Below are 21,656 nucleotides of genomic sequence, written 5' to 3'. Positions count from 1 at the left end.
AGTGGAAGAACTTATCCGCTGAAGATTCCACATGGGAGGATGAGAATTTTATGCAGAAGTATCCAGAACTACTCAAGCATTGAGGACAACACTTTTTTTGAAGGAGAGGGGCATGTTGGGTCCCTATAATACTAGTGATTACCCCATTACTATTGTAGTTATACCCCTTATTTATATTGTTGTGCCCCTATTACCCCCATTTTGTTATTTTTGTGCCCCATAGAATCCCTCTATTGTTATTTTTGTGGCTTTATATTATTATTGTTAGGTCGGCTGGATTATATTGTGACTCCCTAGACTCCTATATATAGAAAGGAGGTTTTGTCATTTGTATCATTGAAGAATTGTTCATTTATGTAATGTAAAGGAGGTTGCCCCCTCGAAGAGGCTGAATTCTAAGGCGTTGATCTATCTTTTCTATCTTTTCTTGAGCTGGTTTCATAACAGAATCACTGAAAATGGTTGACTAGAAAGAATGGGAACACAAGGATGTGGACACCCAGGCATTGAATGATCCAAATTACCTAGAAGCTTTGAGGGCTTGTGGGCTCCTCAAATTCTTTCTCACTCCAGGGATGTGGGCCCAACCCAAGTTGCTTCGGTACCTGAATATTCTTTGGGACGTTAATTAGGAAATATTTGTCATTGATGACCAAGAGCTGGAGTTGGAAATGTCAGATATATATTTCATCACTGGACTGTCTCGAAGAGGGGAACTAGTCAACTTGTATGGGTTACAACTAATTGGGGCAAGCATATCTTCATTGCTCGCTGAACATTGCCCTGAGGCCCTGAAATCCAAGAGTGGGAATATTGAGATTTCAAGTGTTCGGGATTTGACATTGAGAGTTCTTCTGTTGACCGTCAAAAGAGTGGCGGGGTCCCAGGCAGAACATGAGACCAACAAGTTGAAGTTCTTGTATGCTATTGACTGTACGACACCTATGATCTTCAACTAGGTAGAGGCCATGAAGATCAACAAAAAGCGCTAGCTAACCAAAGTTAAGGCGGGGAATCTGAAGCAATTTTGCTTGGGATCTGTGCTCGTGATATTTTTATTGGAACAGGTGCCACTATTCCAATATCAACTGACTGAGGTAGATCCTCCTATGTGATGCGATCTGTGGATGGCCCGCTGTAGTCGTTTGATGCCCAGGTTCACTGGGGGTCAAAACATGTCGTACAGACCTACATTCGTCTCATGGCTACGATGATAGAAGATTGTCATGGAGGACTGGCCATACAGTGGCACTGACTTCCATGGAGATCCGGATATTCCCTTACTAAATGGAGAGGATTTTGACGATGAAGGTAAAAAATCAATCTTTTAATTTTGAGATTTTTTAATTGTTTTTGGTATATATATGCTTATAACATTTCTCTTGTTAATGCAAACGTTGGACCAGAGAGGCCTATTGGAATTTCCCCAATATCTAGGTGAGTTCCTCGCCCAATTGATGCTGTCACTTCTTATCAAGAGGGGAGCGACAACGAGGAGGAGATCACGAGGAACCTTGAGGGGTTGACTTGTGGTATCCCGAAGTATGCTCAGGTAGGAGACATTCCTCATCAGTACCAGAGACACATGATGGGAGTCTCAGATCGGATTCACCGATTGCTGACTCATGTTGCACGAGTTGTATCATGCTACCATGATCACCATGCTGATTAGTTCCTAGGTCCAACACTTACATTTTTTGAGGCCTGCGTGCCATGGATATATGAGGCCTGCGAGTTGCCGATGTTATTTTGGACACACATATTATTTTTTGGGGTTTTGATGTATCAAACATTATCACCATATATATATATATTTTGTATTTTATTTCTTACTATGGTACAAATGGTTTGTTTTATCTTTTCACATGTTTCGTAAATGTCTATCCAACACATAATTAGCTAATGCATCTGTCAATGTATTCATGTGCCTAGGAATATGATGATATGTAATGTAATCAAAATGTCTTTCTAGTAGATGAATACAGAGATACATTCTCAATATTTGATGGTTTTTGACGGAATATTGCCTATTGTGTTGAAGGATGACAAGCTGTGAATCCAGGTTGACAACCAACTCTCTAATGTCAAGAGCAATGGCTTCTGACAATACTTTGATGACCGCACTATATTCATCAATGTTGTTAGTTGTGGAACCTAGATAGATACCTTGAAGGTCAATCAACTCATTGTTAGGGTCATAAATAACCCATGCCACGGATGATAGGCTTTGTGTACTATGGAAAGCACCATCAACAAAACTGATGTGAGGAGTTGCAGACATCTGCAAAGCAAGAAAAGCATAGTAAATAGGAAAGTTGTTTGAAAACTAACACACAAAACAACACTACATAAAAATTAATGACACACTAATGTACACAAGTAACCATGCAAGATGACCTAAGCATAATACTTCTTGAGGTAGGAGTCCATGCTGGGACTCAGATATTCGATCAACATAGAAGGACACCAGATTTTTACCGTTGCCATGACGAGTAAGCATTGACTCAGCCAATGATGGAGTAGAACTCATATAAGGCTTTGCCTCTATGCCCCCTAGGCGAGGGAGGGTTACGAGTCAGATGACATCCCCATTGAAATAATGGGAAATCAGTAAAAACTCGTGGAGGGAGAAAAATCTTGAATCCATGAAGGGATAAAGGTTCCTGCCGTTGAAAGATCTTGATCATGTTAGGATAAACTGACACATCAATAGAGAACAGAGAAGAGAACTCTTCGATATTGGTATACATGACCATCGGGTGAGGTAGGAACAAGGAGTGATGATGAGTATCGGTCCAAGGTGGTTCCTCGAGAGACATGACTTCCATGGTACCTTCATCAACAAGGAAGGTCTCGCCAAAGGGATCAAGTGATTCCAAAGTGCCAAGCCATGGGGATTGTGAGTACGTATCGAGAGAGGTATTTGAAACAGAAGAATCAGAGGATGTGGAACTTGAAGCTGAGATAATTTCCACGTAATTGACTTCAGTGGGACTAAGTGACATAATCTCACCCTAGGTATCAACAAGATCTGTTGAAGGAATGACCTAAGGATCAGATTTAATCGAGATCATGTTGATAGAGGCAACATGAGGAGGTGGGAGTGGAAAAATTTCCATTAAGGCAGAATATTTAAAAATACCTACCCCCACACTCTCATAGGGAGCACCAATGTGCTTGACGTATGGAACATTGCCATCTGAGGAGGAAGAGGGAAAGAAAGATCGCTATTCGACAGTGATAATCTTCCCTTGGTGGGCAAAACAAATCACACGAAATAGGGAGGAGGCTACAACATGCATAGCATGGGTCCAGCTCTAGCAGAGTAGAAGATTATAATTGAGATTGGCATCAATAATATCTACCTCAACTTGCATTTTCTTGCCTTCCAGAGTAATGGAAAGGTTAGGTAAGACACCAAAGGGTCGTGAATCACGCCCATCGAAAGCTTCCAAAGTGATTAGAGATTGGTTCAAAGCAGGAGAACCAATCGCCTTCCAACATGTTGTTGACATGATGCAGGTGGAAGCACCTTCATCGATGACAGTTCGATGGATGGTCTTCTCATTGATGATTACCTGAATGAGAAAGGTAATCTGATGAGGGAGGTGCAGAACATGGTTCTCTAGATCAAAACATATCAAATTGGAATTGGTGGGATCGATACCCTCAATAGTTGACAAAAACGATTTCCGTTGCGATGGGCAGCTTTGGAGCAACTTGAGGGCCGAGATAGCTGACGGCGTCTGAGCCAAGTCCTCAAAAATATTATAGTACTAAGTGGCTCGGGCGTTAGGATTGTACGAGGATTTCTGCAACACATTGTGAGAAGGTGGTCGTATAGCGGAATCAGGGTTAGGGCGCTCAATATGGAGAGGCCTAGAACTCGGGGCAGAAGAGGAAGGGGTGGTTTCTTTCTCTTTCCCAGCTGTCGAAGTAGGAGTTTGGTAATCTTTTGATCTAGTAGCCATGTTAATAGGTGTACTCATCATGAAAACTTGATATCCCGAGGAAGTAGATGATTGGGGTTGGTCTACCATTTGGGTTTGCTAAGACGGAAAAGGCTCTTTGAGGAGAACAAGGGTCCCTTTGAGCAAGCGACTAACTTTGGATTGTCTGGGACAATATTTAGTGTAGTGATCTTCCTCGCAAGTGAGGCAGGGATCGTTAGGTTTCCATTGTGATTATTTGCTAGCAGATGATTTGGGAGGACCATATTTTGGGGCATCGGATTTACCCTTGCCTTTTCCTTTCATCTTATCTTTCGAGGATTTGGCCACTACAGTAGACTGGATAACGTGGACCTCTGAGGTTTTACCAGGGCCAGGAGGATTCTGGGAAGAACTATAAGGAACAACATTTGAGACCGACTTCTATTTGGAAGAAGATTTAGTAGGGGTCTGAGATACCAAACCAATAATGCCATCGACAGGAGGTATAGCTTGCGACTTTGATGCCGTGGGATTGGATGATGGTCGTGGAGCATTGCGTAATAACTCATACAACGTGCCAGACTGAGAGTAAACTAGATCCAAGTACTGGGCACGAGCAATGGCTTACTCTTCAGTGATGCATCCACCCATAGCTATATCACGAGCAATTGGAGCCACAAATGATTTAGTGAACCATTAAGTGAGCAACTAATCAACAATCTCAAATTTGATTAGGCGATGTCTACGTCTCCATTCATGGATGTGATCAGAGATGTGTGTCACAATATCTTGCTTAAGCGATGTGAGAAAATAGGTGATAGCTTCATAGCGAACCAACAACTAAAAAAGCATGAGGAAAGCCATGGCTAAAGATTTAAAGTCATGGTAAGTACTTCGAGGCAGCTCAATGTACCACTTAGTTGCAACACCTATGAGGTTCATTGGAAAAGATAGAGACGAATGGAATCATCAACGTATGAGTTTGATGAGCACCAGAGGTGATATGTCATCACATGGGCCTAAGGATCCTCTTTTTCTTTCCCATCGAACTTTGGACAATCACTTGGTATCTTAGATGACAGCAAAGGCCAGTATTGCAAATGAAGGATTGGATCATTCGTAAGTTGGATACATCTGGCAACTTGAGTGTGGCCAAGAATGGCAATTGGGTGTTAAAATTCATAGGAGGTCAATAAGCGGGTCTGGACAGAGGACCCCATCCTTGATGGTAAGGATTTTGGCCAAATAGTGGGGGATTTTGGCCATATGGCATATGATGCTACCCCCATTGCAGATTACCTTAACCATATGGAGGATTTTGACCTCGAATACCTTGGAATTGTCCGACCATAGGTTGTTGATAAGAAATGTATGGGTTAAAAGGTTGTTGAGCCTATTGACCTTGGACATATGGGTATGGGACCTGTTGTCCTTGAACATACGGGTGATGAACTTGTTGTCCCTGAACAAGAGGATTTTGGATCTGATGTCCTTGGGCATAAGTTTGATACACTTGTTGCGCTTAGACATAGGGATTCTGTACCTGTTACCCTTGACCAAACGGATTTTGAACCTGTTGACCTAGGGCGTTAGGGCTTTGTACCTAATTCCATTGGCCAAAAGGATTCTGGGCCTATTGACCTAGGACATTAGGATTTTGGGATTGCTGCTACAGGACTTGACCTTGGTCCTGTCCCTACAAGGGTTGACCCTGCTGATACATATACAAGGGTTGCTGCTGCCTGGGTTGGTTTTGCTGCTGCAATGGTTGACCTTGCGGTTCAAAAATTTGTCCTTGAGGTTGAAGAGGTTGGCCCTGTGAGGACACAAGTTGGGAGGTGTGCGGAGCATATTGCATCTACTGCTGTATGGTTTGCTATAACTGTTGCAAGGGTTGACCCTGCGGTTGTTGCAGCTGACCTTATTGCGGGATCATTTGCCCTTAATGTTGCGTAGAGATCCCTTGCTGCAAAAAAGGTTGCCCTTGTGGAAATAAAGGTTGCCTTTGTTGTTGTAGAGGTCGTCCTTGTTATTGCAAGGGTACTTGAGCAGTGCCTGGAAAATTTCCAAACAGAATCTGGCCATAACCACCCTGGAAGGTGGACGATCCAAGCTGAATGTACTGCCCAGACTGAAGGGTGTAAGGTTGATTAACCATTCCTTGAGAACCATATGGAATGTAAGGAGTTTGGTATTGGACTTGAGTCTTGTAAGTCTATTTATATTGAACATTGCTCGATCTGGACAGACCAACGAGATTCTGAACCTGTTGGTACTAGACATTGCTTGATCCAGTCGGATCAATAGGGTTATGAATAACACCAGAAGAAGGTTGGTTCATACCAACCATGTGAGCTTGTGAGCCACTCACATTGGTGGCACCTGACACCATATAAACATTCAGATTTCTCCCGCCAAGCGGTGGCACAACTTGCCACTAACTAGAGGGATGGAATAACTAACAAAGAGATTCTTCAAAACAACCGGTTGTGCCTGACGAGTAACTGGGATTGATGATACAAGGGTGTTCTGAATAGTGGGTTGCACCGGGACTAAGGTGACATCCTGTTGGGAAGTCATGTTTGCAATGAACGAACCTGAAGTAGGCATGGCACCTAACGCCCAAACAGGGTTATGGTAAAGTGATGAGGCACTAGGTGTACCTGAAACTAACTGTGCCAAAGACACATAGTTGGGTGGAAAACTGGCGAGAATACCCTTGGTATAGGGGAAACCCTTAGGAGGAAAAGGTTGCTCTTCCTCCTCGACAGTGCATGGAGTAGAAAATTTAGATTCTTCTAGAGAGGTGACTGGAGCATCTCCTTTGGGTTCCATATCTAGGAATAGACGATGACGAATGACCAAATAAGTATGAGGGGATGGTTCCAAAGGAACACCTGGCTGGTCACATAGACTGTAAGGATGCAACGATGATATTACAATAGGGTCAAATAGAGGATTAAAAGGGTATATAACCAGTCCAAGCTGACCATCAATGGTCGGTGAGTTCTCAGGTGTTTGAACGAGATTGTCCGGAGATTCTGGGCTAAGATCAGAAGATGACCCAATATCAAAAGGATGCAGAGGATGAGATGACAATGGTTGAATTCTCAGAACAATTCTGATTTCAACACCTTGGTCTTCAAGTGACTCTCTTAACTATGGAAACGACTCCTCACACAATCTTTCAGGCGGAGGAGAGGAAGAGGAACTGGGTGAACCATATGGTTTAGCCACATTGACCTTGTCTTAGTCGACAGAAACATTAACTTCAAGGCTATAAAATTCTTTTTAAGGGAAAATCACAACTTGGTCTCAGAAAATACTAACAAGGTGTTATTGGATCATGGACAATAAATTATTAAGATGCGTAAAATACTAGTGCTCTTCCACTTTTTAAGAGTCGAGAAAGAAAAAGATGAATCTATCGCTTTCGATTGGAAACAAGCTCAAAAGGACAAGTGCTCGAATGATATTTTAAGTTTAATGAGTCAAAAAGATCAAATGACTACTGTGGATGATCTAGGTAAACAAGATTACCAGGAAACAGTGAACTACAGAATACCTCCCGGCGAACCGAGAAGTACAAGCAGAAAATCTACCCACATGTTGTGTTCAGCGTATCATGTTTGGAAGGTGGCCGACTAGGCTTCCTAAGGATAAAGGATTGTAGCCTAGAGGGATCTCTTGTTATATACTTGATGGTATAGGGAGCACAAATCCGTACTAACACTATCTAATGTTGAAGATAACGACAACTGCTAGGTTTAAAGACATCAGAACACGTCTCTAGCCTAGACCTTCTAGATGTGATCGTTAAGTGTCAAATGTGCCTTAGGTTAATTGAATTCATTTTAAATTTTATCTTGAGTTATGTTTCAGTTTTCAGGTCTTAGCGATGCGACTCGAAAAACCTTAAATGCCACTAAATGAGACAAGACCCTTTCAATTTGATGAAATACTTACACTAGAGAGGGTGGAAAACTACTGAAGCGAACAAAGTTATATTTTATTTGTTACAAATACAAAATCAAATGAAAACAACCAAGAGACTGAAAGTGAAATGATCTTTCACTAATTTACTTTCTTGAAAAATAAACTAATGAAAAATGCATTCCAATTCCTAATTTCCCAACAAGCACATATCTAATAGTCCTTTCAAAATAAAAAAGAGTTCTTTTCCTTTTTCAAATGCCAATGCAATTCTAGTCTTTAATGATGCAGGCTATCGTAGCACAATGATGCAAAAAACTATAATTTCATACTTTTCATGAAAAAATGAAATAAACTTTTCACATACAACACTTCAATGAAATTTTTTTCGAGACAATCAACTCTTCAAGCAAATGAAAACATGAAAAGAGAGACCCATTCAGACTAATGAAGCACCGACTTTACCAACAACAAGACAAGCAACATAATCCATATTGGAAAAGAAAAGTTTAAACAAGTAAACAAAAACTTTTCAAACTTGTGTAATGGAAGTCAAAGTCATAAAGGACCACAAACGAAATGCAAGGAGTAAGTACACCTACAACTTGACTCATTGAATCCACGAACAACTGAATGGAAAAAAATATAGATGCCCTAGTGCCATTAACTACTCAATGACTCAAGAAATCAAGAAGAAAGATGATAAGCCAACAAGCAAACAAAACCAAATGAAAAGTAGCTTTCTAGTCAGGGAGAAAATAGTTTAAAAGGCTTATGGGTTCAAAATAATAAGAGAAAAACACACCGGCCATGATTCAGGACAAACCTAAATCTTCACAGACAAGCATCAACGTGATTGCCTAACTGACACAAGTGCCAGAGGTTGGTCGACATGACTGTTTCTTATCAAATTGCATTGATCGGCGCGACTATCAGTGGATTAAGTGCGCCGATCAAGGGAGCCAAGAGAAAAGAAATAGAACCAAAGGGAAAAAGTGGAACTAGAAAAGTTCACACGAAATCATGAAATCCAAGACAAACAAAAGAATTGGTTCCCTAGTATGGTCGCTAACTTGTGGTGAGGTAAAATTATATGTACAGACACGAACAAATTCTTCTAGCCTGATAATGGGTCTAGCCACAACTGATACATTCTATGGAAGATTTCCTTAGGTTAGAACCAATTAAGAGGGCCTACCTCTTAGTAAGCTTATCTCATTTGATGGTGTCCTTGCTTGCTCACTCCAGCTATCTCTCGATTCCTTCTTCAAACACCTGAAACAAGTAAACAATAGCAAACAACAACCATGATAATAGACAAATTGTAATTCAACCTAATTAACAAGTCAAGAAACGATAAGCCATGAATATTTAAGATGAAAAAACATGTAGGAAATCAATCGATAGTTGCATATATATTGAATCAAGAAGAGATTACAACCATTGTCTTGTTGTTGTTGTTCTCCTCTGAAAAGATCAGGTTCCCACACACTTCTGCTAGCATTCCATGATGGCCTCAACAAAAATATTTTTAGGGCTCTTCCCTTTATGCTTCACTCCAAACCAAATCACACTTATCCCTCACACAACTAGAGAGCTACAACTATGAATAGCTTGCTGTTTACTCCAAACCAAAATAGGACTAGCACCAATATTAACACTAGCACTTACTCTAGCTTGTGCTTGGGAAAAATGGAGTTTTATATAGGATGAATGGATGGGAGATGGATCCTCCTCTTATGGGAGAAGGTCTTATCCCTTGAGGTAGTTCCATCATTATAGGGGAAAGGAGCCCAAACTGACATCCTCAACCCCATCTGGCCAAACCATTTACCAGATTTCAAAGCTTCTAGAACTGGAAGCTTCGGCTCTTCATTTAAAAAAATTTACATAATAGGACTGATGCGACTGGAACACAGCTGAGTCACTCTGGTCGGTGCTAGGGACAATGCTAATCCCTGCGTATTGGCGCGAGGAAGACAAGGTCCATTAGCGTCGGTCTTGTAAACTAGGAAAAACAGAAGTTTCAGGGGAAATGGTGCAAAAGGGAATTGATCTGCTCATGAAGAGGGACACAATGGGAGTTTCTTCATGAAGGGAAAGCATGCAGGGTTCACTGCATATTTCCTCCAGGATCAAGGAATGGGGAGTACAGGGACAGTGACAAAATGTTGTGTAACAAGGGGAACCTAACTTTAACAGGTTATTATATACCATGAAATATGCATCTTTCATTGGATATGCATAGTGGTACCTATAAGTATCCTTGAGTAAAACAATATAAAAACCATGTAATTAATAATAAGCACAAATTGTATGTTATGAATTAATGGATCAATTAAAAGGTAGAAACTGATATCATACCACTTGAAATGCCTATTTTGTACCAAGCAATTTTGGGAGGCTCTCTTGTTAGATTACATTGATAATGTATCTGGGTTGAATAAGACAACATAAGAAATGTTACATAAACCATGCAGGAATTCATAAAATTGGTTAAGGATGATTTAATGTTAAAGAGGAGGTACATTAACATGTGAGTACCTCAAATTATAAGTACCTACAACTAAGAGGGTGTAGGATTAAAAGTAGTAAAACTTTCATGTATAACTCATGAAGGGGAAATGAGATTATATCTACACTAAATTATGCATGGCCAACAAGTTGTTGAGGCATAAAAAGGGCAATAGTAAATCACATGAGATGAATTATTTAAGAATGAAGTATTGATCTGATGATTATTAAACTTCAAAAATCTATGAGTTAATAGTCTGCTTTAGAACATTAAGCAGAAGGTATGATTAAGATGAAAATATGCATGAATACAATACTATACTACTGATATTGTGTTACAACCACATGAAATCAGAAAATGATTTGCACTTGACATAAAACTTTCTTTGGTTACAGAAATGAACCATGCTCATGAAAATTCCTTATAAACTAAGCACAGTTGTTCTATTTACCAGAAATAGATAAAGGAATGTTTGGCATGATACTAACATAGTGGAAAACATGTGGATAAAGCTTATGTCATGTAGGTGATGCCATGAGGATGGTATGATGGGTTGTAGCACAGATGGTACTATGTACAAGTAGTACATACGGTACCCGTATGAATACATGTGCTACAAGATTGAAATACGATATGTATATCAATGTGTATAATACACCCTGTGTGTAGGTATGCATGAAGACATTGGGTAGGTATCTTGCAGGTCAACCGATTTGGAGGTTGCATAGAAGAAGGAAATTAAGAAATGGTTCCAAGATAATGAACAATGGGTTAATTGCAGTATGGAATACATATGATTATGATGAGTATATGTGGTTATGATTAAACATAAACTAGCCTGATTATGATATGTTATGTAAATATGACAGTTTATTTTTATGTATGCAGAGGAACTGTAGAAAGAAAGTGTTCAATAAGAGCACAAAGGCTTGGAAGAATGCAGGGAGAGAACATGCATTCTTTAGATAAAATGAATAATGAGCAATAGTTGCTTTAGTAGTATTAAGTAATAAATAATGATATTGATCATAGTTAAATTTTTGCATTGATAATTTCTCTCAATTCTTTGAAAACAATGTTACAAGTAGCCATGGATGAAGATATGCTGGGAGCACTCCTTTTAACTGATATACATCAAAAGACTTGCATGAGATGGCAAGGTCATGAGAGCTGTGGATTCAGAAACAAACTACCTGTGAATGAGGACATGAGGCAGTGCTACACTGAGGATGGTGTAAAGTTTAAGGGGGGGAGTATGTGACACCCCTCCCTTGTGTATTAGATTAAGTAAAACTAAGATGAAAAAATCTAGGTGTGATATGTAATATTGGAAAACAAATATGTTATTAAATAAATCACTTGGAAAAGCGAGACACCAAGAGATGAGATTCTTGCCAAATCCCATTGAGGAATGGGATAGGGATAAATCTTTCATGATAATCTTCTAGATTTGATTCTAGATATGCTTGGATGGATTGGAGATAAATATCCATCAGATGGATTGGAGATAAACATCCATCAAGGAAAAAACATAAAAGATTTGCGGGAGATAAAGACAAGATTTTATGAGGAAAAACCTCGTGGGAGATAAAGACAAGGTTTTCTGGAAAAATACCTAGGAAAATGGAAAAAATCCATAAAAGTGGGACGCCACTAATGGAAACTAAATCATGAAAGAGGGTATTAAATACCCATTTCATAGATCAATTGGATGCAGTTGATCCATGGCAAGAACCTTTGTTCAGGGGGAATCAGAGGTGATTCATGGTTGGGAGGTGGTGCTCTGCTCTCCAAGTGATGTTTTAGTTGGTGTCATGATGTGTGGAATGTTCTGTATGATGTTTTCTTCCATATTTGTTTCAAATTCATTTAGTTTATAAAGGAAAATGCATGAGTTTTCTTAGCTATGAGAATTATTGTAGATTTACGTGTGACTGAGATATATGAACATAATTGTCTGTGTTATTGGATTTTATGATATCTCTTATATGAACGCATGTAATAGTATGGCTCCTTATGGTGGTCCAAGATGAATTAGTAGAGGAACGTAATATGTGAATTGATGCATTAATGTATATGCTGCCACTTATGTGCTATTTTGATAATTAATCACTACACATGAGAAAGTATAGATAAATAATTATGTTCTAATGCTCGACACTTTATAGCCTAAGGTTCATAATATATATGTATTTACATTATGGAATGATTGCACTTATGGTGGGCTTGTTGTGCATACGATAACAATGTCAGTGTTCCTCTGAATACACCATAGAAATTGGGCAATAGCAACTGCATTGCATATGTGTTAATGTTTCTATGAAGGCTTCAAAGTATTGTTAAGTCTAAATTCTTAATTTCATTATGCCTAAAGGTAAACCAATTGATGGTGTTGAAGAATTCTTGATGTAGAGTATGCTTAATAATTGATCCAACATATAAGTTTTATTGAGGAAATCAAAAGACCACATCACGGGCCCACGTTGGGGTTCTTTAACTTTATTAAAGAATTTAAATGGTTTCCTCAATGATAATGTTCATGTAATAGCTGGAATTAATGTACTAGTGACTACGGTCAAATTCCAACTATAATCAAAACCAAATTTTAAGTTAGTGGAGCCTAACATTGGAATTTTCGGGTAAGCTCACGAGGTACATGACAATAAATCACTTTAGAAAGGGATAAAGTGCAAATTACGTAGTTAGGATCATTATCATATTACATATGTAATAGTTCAAAGGTCTAATTCATACCATAATTGGAGGAAAAAAATAGAAGTACTACAAAGTGAGTTATAAATACAATATATTGGCTATAATTAAAGTGACAAAGAATGTAATTAAGACCTTTGAATTCTACTAAATGAAAGAGGCTAGAATTATGACACGTATAGAGTATTAAAAAAAAATACCTTAATGGTTATTTATAACAATAAAACACATTTAATTTTATCTACATGAGGCATGTTACAGTCTCGCAGGTTGTTGTCTCCTTTTGCTAGCTTCCGTAGCAGGTTCAACATTTTCTCTTATCCGCCTTCACACTCTTACTGCTTCTCCGTGATAGGTTGGCTACCTTCCTTGTCTCTAACTTTTGTTTTCATTTGATTCTCTACTACTTGGCCCCCCTTCTCTCCTTATGTGGAATTTCCCCTTGATTACTCTACTTATCCACTCATATACGATTGTCCACTTCCATGTCCCTATCTAGCCTTGCGATATTCCCCATCAGTGAGCATACATTTGTTGAGGGGTAGTCTAATATTAGGAATGAGCCTCTCAAGGGCACACGTGTGGGCACCACAAGCTTTAGGAATTAGCTACCAAGATTTGAGACCTAACCTTGGGGCCCATCTAGGAGGAGTTAGCTTGTATGTCATGAGAATGGATTTCTCAACGATGACAACTTTTGAATGCAATGCTTCTTGTTGATCTAGCCATATGGATGCTAGAGTTTTGGCCATAAGAGAGGGTGCTTTAACTGATACATGTACACAATTGACTTTTATTGGCATTCAAAGTTTCTCCTTGCTTGAATTTTGATGGACCTTTTCAAGGATCGATCCAACATGGAGCACCTTCACCATCACCTAAGGCACATGGATCAGTTCTTAGGTTGCATTGGGTAGCATCTTGGAATTCCTCCCTCATCAGGAAACACTCTTGGCAACATTGAAGATCTTATTTAGGTTGTTGCTAAAGAATATGATCCCTCAACTTAGTATTGTTATGCCTCAGTTAATTTTTCATTTTACTATATAGTTCATTCTCCTAGCCAATCTCACCCATTTTTTAGTATAAATATGTTAGAGTTGGCTTTTCCAATGCCTGATTTCCCTATGAGCTAAGTACGGTAAGAGAATCAAGAAGGTTGACAATCTAGATTCAACCATGGGAAAATATTTCCAGATGCTTGCGAATTAATTTCAAGAGAAGATTGACCTCCTTGATGACTTGGAGGAGAAAGTTGAGTCTTTTTACGACTCAAGAACAAAAAATAGAAAGAAGCAATTGCAAGAGAAAAATAATCAACACGTTATGGAAATTAGCTTTTTAAAAGAAACAATGTTGGAACAATATCAACTTTGGAAACAACAATATTATGCATTGTCACAAGAAATGATTGAGAAGGATGAGGTCATTCAAAATCTGCACGAGTCTAAGTAGAAACTTGAACTGGAAGTTAGTCGTATTCAGAAATTTGAGATGGAGATGGTTGATGTTAAGGTTCCAAGCTCTCCTTCTTCCACACTTGATGATGTAGAATCCTAGAAGCCTGATGTTGATGATCATGACTCATCACATGCCTTTGTCACACCCTACTTTGAAAAACATACCACTGGTATTTTTTCTCAATTGATGAGAAAAACATGATATAATGGAGGAGGAGTTGGGAAAAATGGACATGGAATTTTTTCCCCTATTAACCCTATAGTGAAGACATCAAGAGCAGGTGTTGGATACGATTTTGTTGTTGCCTCATCACCTACATCCAACTGTGAGGTGCTTGAAGAAAATGCTCATGTTAATTGTGATAAACATATTGATGACATGGATGCTAATGTCATTCTAAATGAAAATGTCATGTCCTCATCAGATGAAATTACCCGACCATCAACATTCTTGGTCAATTACTAGTCTTGCATTCAGATCGTTACATAAGAGACTTGAGAGAATGAATGTGGACAAGTGTCGATCATCAAGATCATTTGTGGATGGGTTAATGGATGGTCATCTTGTTAATTCAACCAATGCTTGCAAAAGTCATGTTGTTATGTTGCATCCATTTTCCATTGTTGATTGCCATTGTTCCCTCAGTTGTGTTTAAGGGAGAGAAATGTGGTGACAATGAATACTATTGATTCTTGCTCCTTCCATAGTTGTGTTTTAGGGGATGGGTGCGCAAATTAGATGGTGACATATATTGTTTCTTTAATCATTGTGATGGTGATGGTGTTCAGATAATTTCAAAAGTGTTGTTGTACAAAGTTTGAGTTGATATTTCCATACTTACAGGCCTCATTGTTTGTTTGTTGGTTGATGGTGTTGCTTCTGTTTGAAGCCTCGTCCTAGTTCTTTACCGACACCTAGTTTCTTTGAAGTTTTTTTTGGGAGAAGTTGACAATGTTTGCCACCTATGTGCCTCTACAAAAACCCTACTTCAGAGATCGACTCACCTCATTGAGGTTTCACAACTCGCATCTCGAGATTTTTGGTACTTCAACATTTCATACTTCTTGATTGGAGTAGGCCTATGTTCTTGCCATTAAGTGGATTTTTATAAGATCTACAATTTTAGCTCCATGATAATTTAAGCATGACATATTTCTCTCTTTTGGGGGGGAGTTTTTTCCTATGGTTTTTTCTCTCTTTCTCCACTTATGAGAGTTTGTACATTGGTACATAATCATGCCTCATTGCCGGGACCCATTCTTTGTTTTCTTCCTTAGTTACTCCCTATGTTTCGCTTAAAGGGGGGTTTTAGAGTTGGCTTTTCCAACGCCTCATTTCCCTATGAGCTAAGTATGTTGAGTTGTAAGCTCACATAGGGGCTTGCATCTATCCAATTGTTGTAGTTATCCTTAACTGACACTTGGATTCCTCCATTACTATATAATGAAGGTCTTCTATGTACTTTTACTTAACTATTAACATTGTGAGTAATAGAATACTCTTACAAAATATATCATCTATTTAGCTTTTTGTTAATCATGCTTTCTTAATTCTCTCTGCAAAGAGTGCACTTTTGACTATGGTCTCGTCTCTCGAGTGAAAGATTGGCCTAGTGTATCCATGTATATTAGAATTTAGAAGGAAATACAATATTTACCCTACAAAAATTTCTATTTTAAAAATAAATATTAACTTAATAATATATAAATACTAAATATAATTTACTAATTATGTATACTTCTTAAATATTACAAACATAATTATTATTATTTTTTTTATAAATATATTTAATTTATTAATTAAAAAATAATAAAATTTCTTTAAAATATCCATTGGATTTTGGTACTTGATTAGGAAAATACGTAGAAAAAACGTCATTTTAGCTATTAGTTAGACTATACTAAAATAAAATAATAAAAATTATCTAATTTAACCACACTAATTTAAACTTTTATATTATTTTTCAAAAATATTTTATAGTTATGGATATCCTTTCAATAAAACCAATAAATTTATGGTGTTTATTAGTTGATTGCCATAATAAATTTATGGTGTTTATTAGTTGATTACCATAGAGCAAGATGCATGGCAATAATGATAACCCATCATTCCTTCAAAATTGCCAAATTATTTGTAAAATTAAAGCCACTATAACACCAATAGTAAGGAGTATATCCAAGAATCAACCAAGCTAGATATAGCAATAGCCACTAAAATGGGGAGTCTACTCTTTGAGTTTTATCACAAGGGGTCAAAGATATCTCCACATGAGATTTGAAACTTGGTAGAGGGATAACATACCACTGTGCTAACCACTAGGTCGTCACACAAAAAAAATAAAATATTATAATAGTAATAATCTAATTTTAAAATCACCACTAAACTCTACACCAAATTAATATAATAATAAACTCTTTGTTTGTGAATTAAGAAACCCATATCTAAGCAATTGTTTCACTACTTTAAGAAAATGTAAATAACATACCTCACCTTTGAATTTGAGCCTATAACCTCTCCTTTGAATTTGAGCCTATAACCTTTCATAATAAACCTATGTTATTAATCATATATATGGTGGGCATCTTTGCAACTTCTATGTATAGAAAACCTTGAAGCAAAATCAACCGTTGACTTTAGTTATACCACTTATGTGCCCCATCTACACCTAGGAACCTATGCAGATGTTTGGAAGTCATATAAATATTTGTTTCATTTCTTACCATTTTCAATTTAGGTTCTTGCTCAGCTTTTTCACTGCAGGACTTGTTCAATCCAATCGTTTTGTACTCCGTCCGTGGGAGGGAAGAACAATCTTTGGCCCATTTTTATAGTGATGGCAATGGTTCTTGAAAGATTGTCTGCACTGCTCGACGATGTGCTTTCCCTCATGCTCTGTAAGCTCGCCATTATAGACGCCATCAAATGCTCTGTGCTCTCTCATCGCTGGAGATTCCTCCACAGAGAAATACCCCATCTCACTGTCTCCCTAGAGTGTCTCATCACCTCATCAAGCGCCTACCACACTCGACTTGTCAACTGTGGAAAATAGAATATTCGACATATTGCGGTAACATTCTTCGGATCTGAAGTCTTTTACACTCACAGTCACAGTCTGTGGCGGGGTCCTGGACTGTTCGTTAACCCATGGCAGTTTACACAGCAAAGCGCGTCGGAATGGATGCAGTGCGTTGCCAGGAAAAATGTGGAACGCCTTTCTCTCGAATATTCCTATGACGGGGAAACCCTGCCCCCTGCCCTTTTCTCATGCAGTCGTCTCACTAATCTCACACTCTACAACTGTAGTCTCACCACTTTTCCAACCGATTTCGCGGGATTCAAGCATCTCACAGAGTGCAGCTTCCTCTGTACCGAAATGTCAGACGAAACCTTAGCACACTTTCTTTTGCATTGCCCTCTTCTTCATAAGTTGAATTTGTCTATTCAAGAGGCCCGTCATCTCCTCTCTCAACCTCAAGAGGCCCCACAGATTTAGTTCTACATGTTTTTAGGGCGCGAGGATTGACAGTCAATTGCCCTAAACTTCGAAGTCTGAAGACACGTCAGTGAATGGAATGGCATTTCGTGAGTTTTCCTCAACGATTCGAAATGGCGCCCGGAGACAGGTTGATTGATTTGTTGTTGTCTTGCGGGTATCCAGGATACAATTTCTCTGTAAACAGATTTCTTGGATTCATAGGTACGTTGAACTCATTGAAAGTGCTTGCTATCGATATTGGATGTGCATTTGATCAGAGAGAGGGGAGTGCTGTTCGTCTGCTGAACTTGCTTGCGAGGCTTCCTAACTTTGAGCGGACAAGTGGTTCTGGTAAGAGAATAACTCATCGTTATTATTGTTTAGATGTGATTTAATATCTCTGTGTAAATACAATGTCTTTTAAATTAAATTATTCTTGATAGCAGAGTGCATCAGCCCATGTCGTTACACTTTGTAACGCAGGAAGAGGCAGAGGGAGATCCAACGCCACCATTAATGTACCCACTTGCTAAGCTCCAATTAGTAGAAATAGATATCAACAAATACGATGCGACGGAACTTCGTTTGTTGGGTTGCCTTCTTCAAATAGCTCCTGCGCTCAAAGAAGTGAAACTGCAACTCAGAAGAGGTGAGCAGCACAAATCATTTTTCCAAATTTGGGAGTCTTTGAAGAAAAGCCGTGAGCAGGGAACGATCCCAGAGGAGATCCCTCTCCGCGAATTTGTTTTTAGTTTCTGATATTACTTTCCAAAGAGTTGTTAATGTTTTTGGTTCCTTCAAATTGGATTTACCAGAATATAATTTCTTTGTGTTCAACCAGCGTTTCAAAGCGTTATGGAATTTTAAAATAACATATTTTTCTTTATAGTGTTTTTTTTTTTTTTTTTTCGGAGGAAAAAAACATCCTTATTATATAAATAAAGGAGAAAACACTTCTATTTATTATTATAACTAAAGGAGGAAGTACATTATCATAAGTCCATTTTTCCATGGAAATCATACATCCATCCCAAATACATATAAGCAGCTATTTAGTCCATACTTTTTATATCCTATCTATTGTACTTAATTCATACAGCCTTGTGTACCTGATTTCCATGGGTTTATGGAAATCATACACCCATCCCAAATACATATAAGCAACTATTTAATCCATACTTTTTATATCCTATGTATTGTACTTAATTTATACAGCTACCTGATCTCCATGGGTTTATGGAAAAGCTTGTATTATCGTTTTCTTTTGCTTTTCTCTATTTTTCCAAAAACAAAATTGAACTCCCTTTCTTTATGTAAAAAGAAAACTCGAAGTAACAAAAAAGTGACACGGTTTGGTATGATTTCATAAAGAAAATGTAGATTTTACTTACATAAAAGTCACACTGTTATCCTTAATTTTGATATGATTTTCAAAAATTGCATAAAAGATCTTACCATGTACCATTTTTATATTTCTTTTAGATAGAAGGCCAGCAGTCATATTATGTTATATGTAGATATGCTCAAATTGGATGAACTTGAAAAATCTTACTAGTATTAGCGATTCATCCAATTAGTTAAAATGGGTGAGTTGAACAGGGTATGCTTTTTATCCAATCAATGATTCCCTTGGCATCACCATATACCTATAGTTGTTCAATCCTAGGTCACTTTGCAATATATTAAAACTCCCCACAATGTTATAACCTCGGCTCTATTATTGATTCTATTTCATCCTTCCCAACAGAGATGATAATAGTAACATGGTTTAGTTATGATGAAAGCACCACATCCACATTTCCTTTTCTCGCATGCTCCATCAAAGAACCCCACAGGGAATACCCTCCAACTGTCTTTATATCTAAGCTGTATGCTTTTCCCCTTCTTCTTGACTGGTCCAATCTCATTGAAGTATGACACAACTTTAATAACATTCGCGCAGACTAAAACTGATTTCTGTTAAAAAATAACATCATTTCTACTTGGCCAGATGACCCATAGAATATAGAGAGGGAGAGAGCGGTATTTTTTTTGGCTTTTATACTAATAGAAAATACAGTCTCTCAAAGATTGGCACTGTTGACACACTAAAAGGTTGAATGATCATAGAACCCCATCCCAAACAGTTGAAGCATGTGTACAGGAAAGGAACAGATGGTCCACGCCCGCAGAACCCTATGACATAATATATAGATGTTTGGTCCTGCATAGCCTCGCCTCTGTAGATTTTTGCACATCAACACCCGGTCATTCAACACCAACCAACTAAAACACTTTAGCTTATTTGGCAGATCCCCTTTCCATGTATCTTGAAACCACTTATTTTGATTAGTTTCTTTCTTGACAACCAAAATACTTCTATATATTTCCTTTACCGCCAAGTGACCCTTTTTGAGTGCTCCATCCCATACCATTTCATCCTTGTTTGCATTGTTGAATATTTATGCTTGTCTTATTAGATTGATATATGTATCCCATTCATTTGCATAAACACCCTTGAGCCCTAAAAATTCAATTGTCTTCCATTCATATACAACATTGTTATTATTTTAGGCGGCATAACTCTCATGAAGGGTAAATATTCCTTTGTTATGTATGATATCGAGGAGTTGAACAGATAAGTAATGATTCCTTATCATACCCTTCACAGAATCCAAACCCACTGCAATTTGTGATCTATCTCCAACTTCCCAATGAGTGAATTCCATTAGCCAATGTAGATTTTTCATCATGCTACACCAAATCACAGATATGCTTGTATTTTTCCTTGCTCCATTCTAAATCCACATAGTAAATGGTTGACCATACATATATTTTTCTCTAATTATGTCTGACGAGAGGTCAAAATGAGTCATTTCTCTCAACATTTTTTATTATTATCAGAGATTTGTTCAAATTACCGAGTTCCATGACGCCCCATGCGCCCTTCTCTATTGGCCTAGCCAGTAAAGACCATCTTACTAAGTGAATCTTCCCCATTTGATTACTGCCATACCACAGAAAACTAGTCATGATTCATTCGATCATGTGTATGAATGCCCTGGGCATCATGAACAACTACATCCAATACACTGAGATGTTTTGAAGCACTGATTTTAGCAAAATCAATCTCCCACCCAACATTAGCCACCAACGCTTCTATCCCAACAATTTTTTCTCAAATATTTTGGTCAACCATTCCCAATATTTGTTTCCATACCTATTAGGTTTGAGTTTGAATCCAAGGTACACAAAACCTGAATCTATGCTTTGACATGTGAGATAAAAAAAGCTACAAATTTTCCTTGTTTCTGAATCTTCCTTGCCACTGTGAACCAGAATAGATTTATTTTTACTCATCAAAATCCTAGAAGCCTTACTGTAAGAAGTGATAACTTTGTATACATGAAGCCATTCTTCATACTTTTTCGTCCCACCAAACAATAAATCATCCACAAAACATAGATGAGACACAACAGTGTGTCTAGTGATTTTTAGTCCACTGATCGCCCCCTTGAAGCTCAAGATGCTCATTTTTAGGCTCAAACAGTCGATAACCAGAAGGAAAAGGAGGCAGGATAAAGTACACCCCTACCTCAAGCCCCTATAAGCCCTAAATAAATGAGTGGGCAATCCATTTATGATCATC

Source organism: Pinus tabuliformis, chromosome 8, assembly GCF_031772625.1.
Source record: "Pinus tabuliformis cultivar Carrire ecotype Pingquan chromosome 8, CPIR1, whole genome shotgun sequence".
NCBI classification, from domain to species: Eukaryota; Viridiplantae; Streptophyta; class Pinopsida; order Pinales; family Pinaceae; genus Pinus; species Pinus tabuliformis.
The sequence above is the reverse complement of the archived record's forward strand: the minus strand, read 5'-3'. Positions refer to the sequence as shown.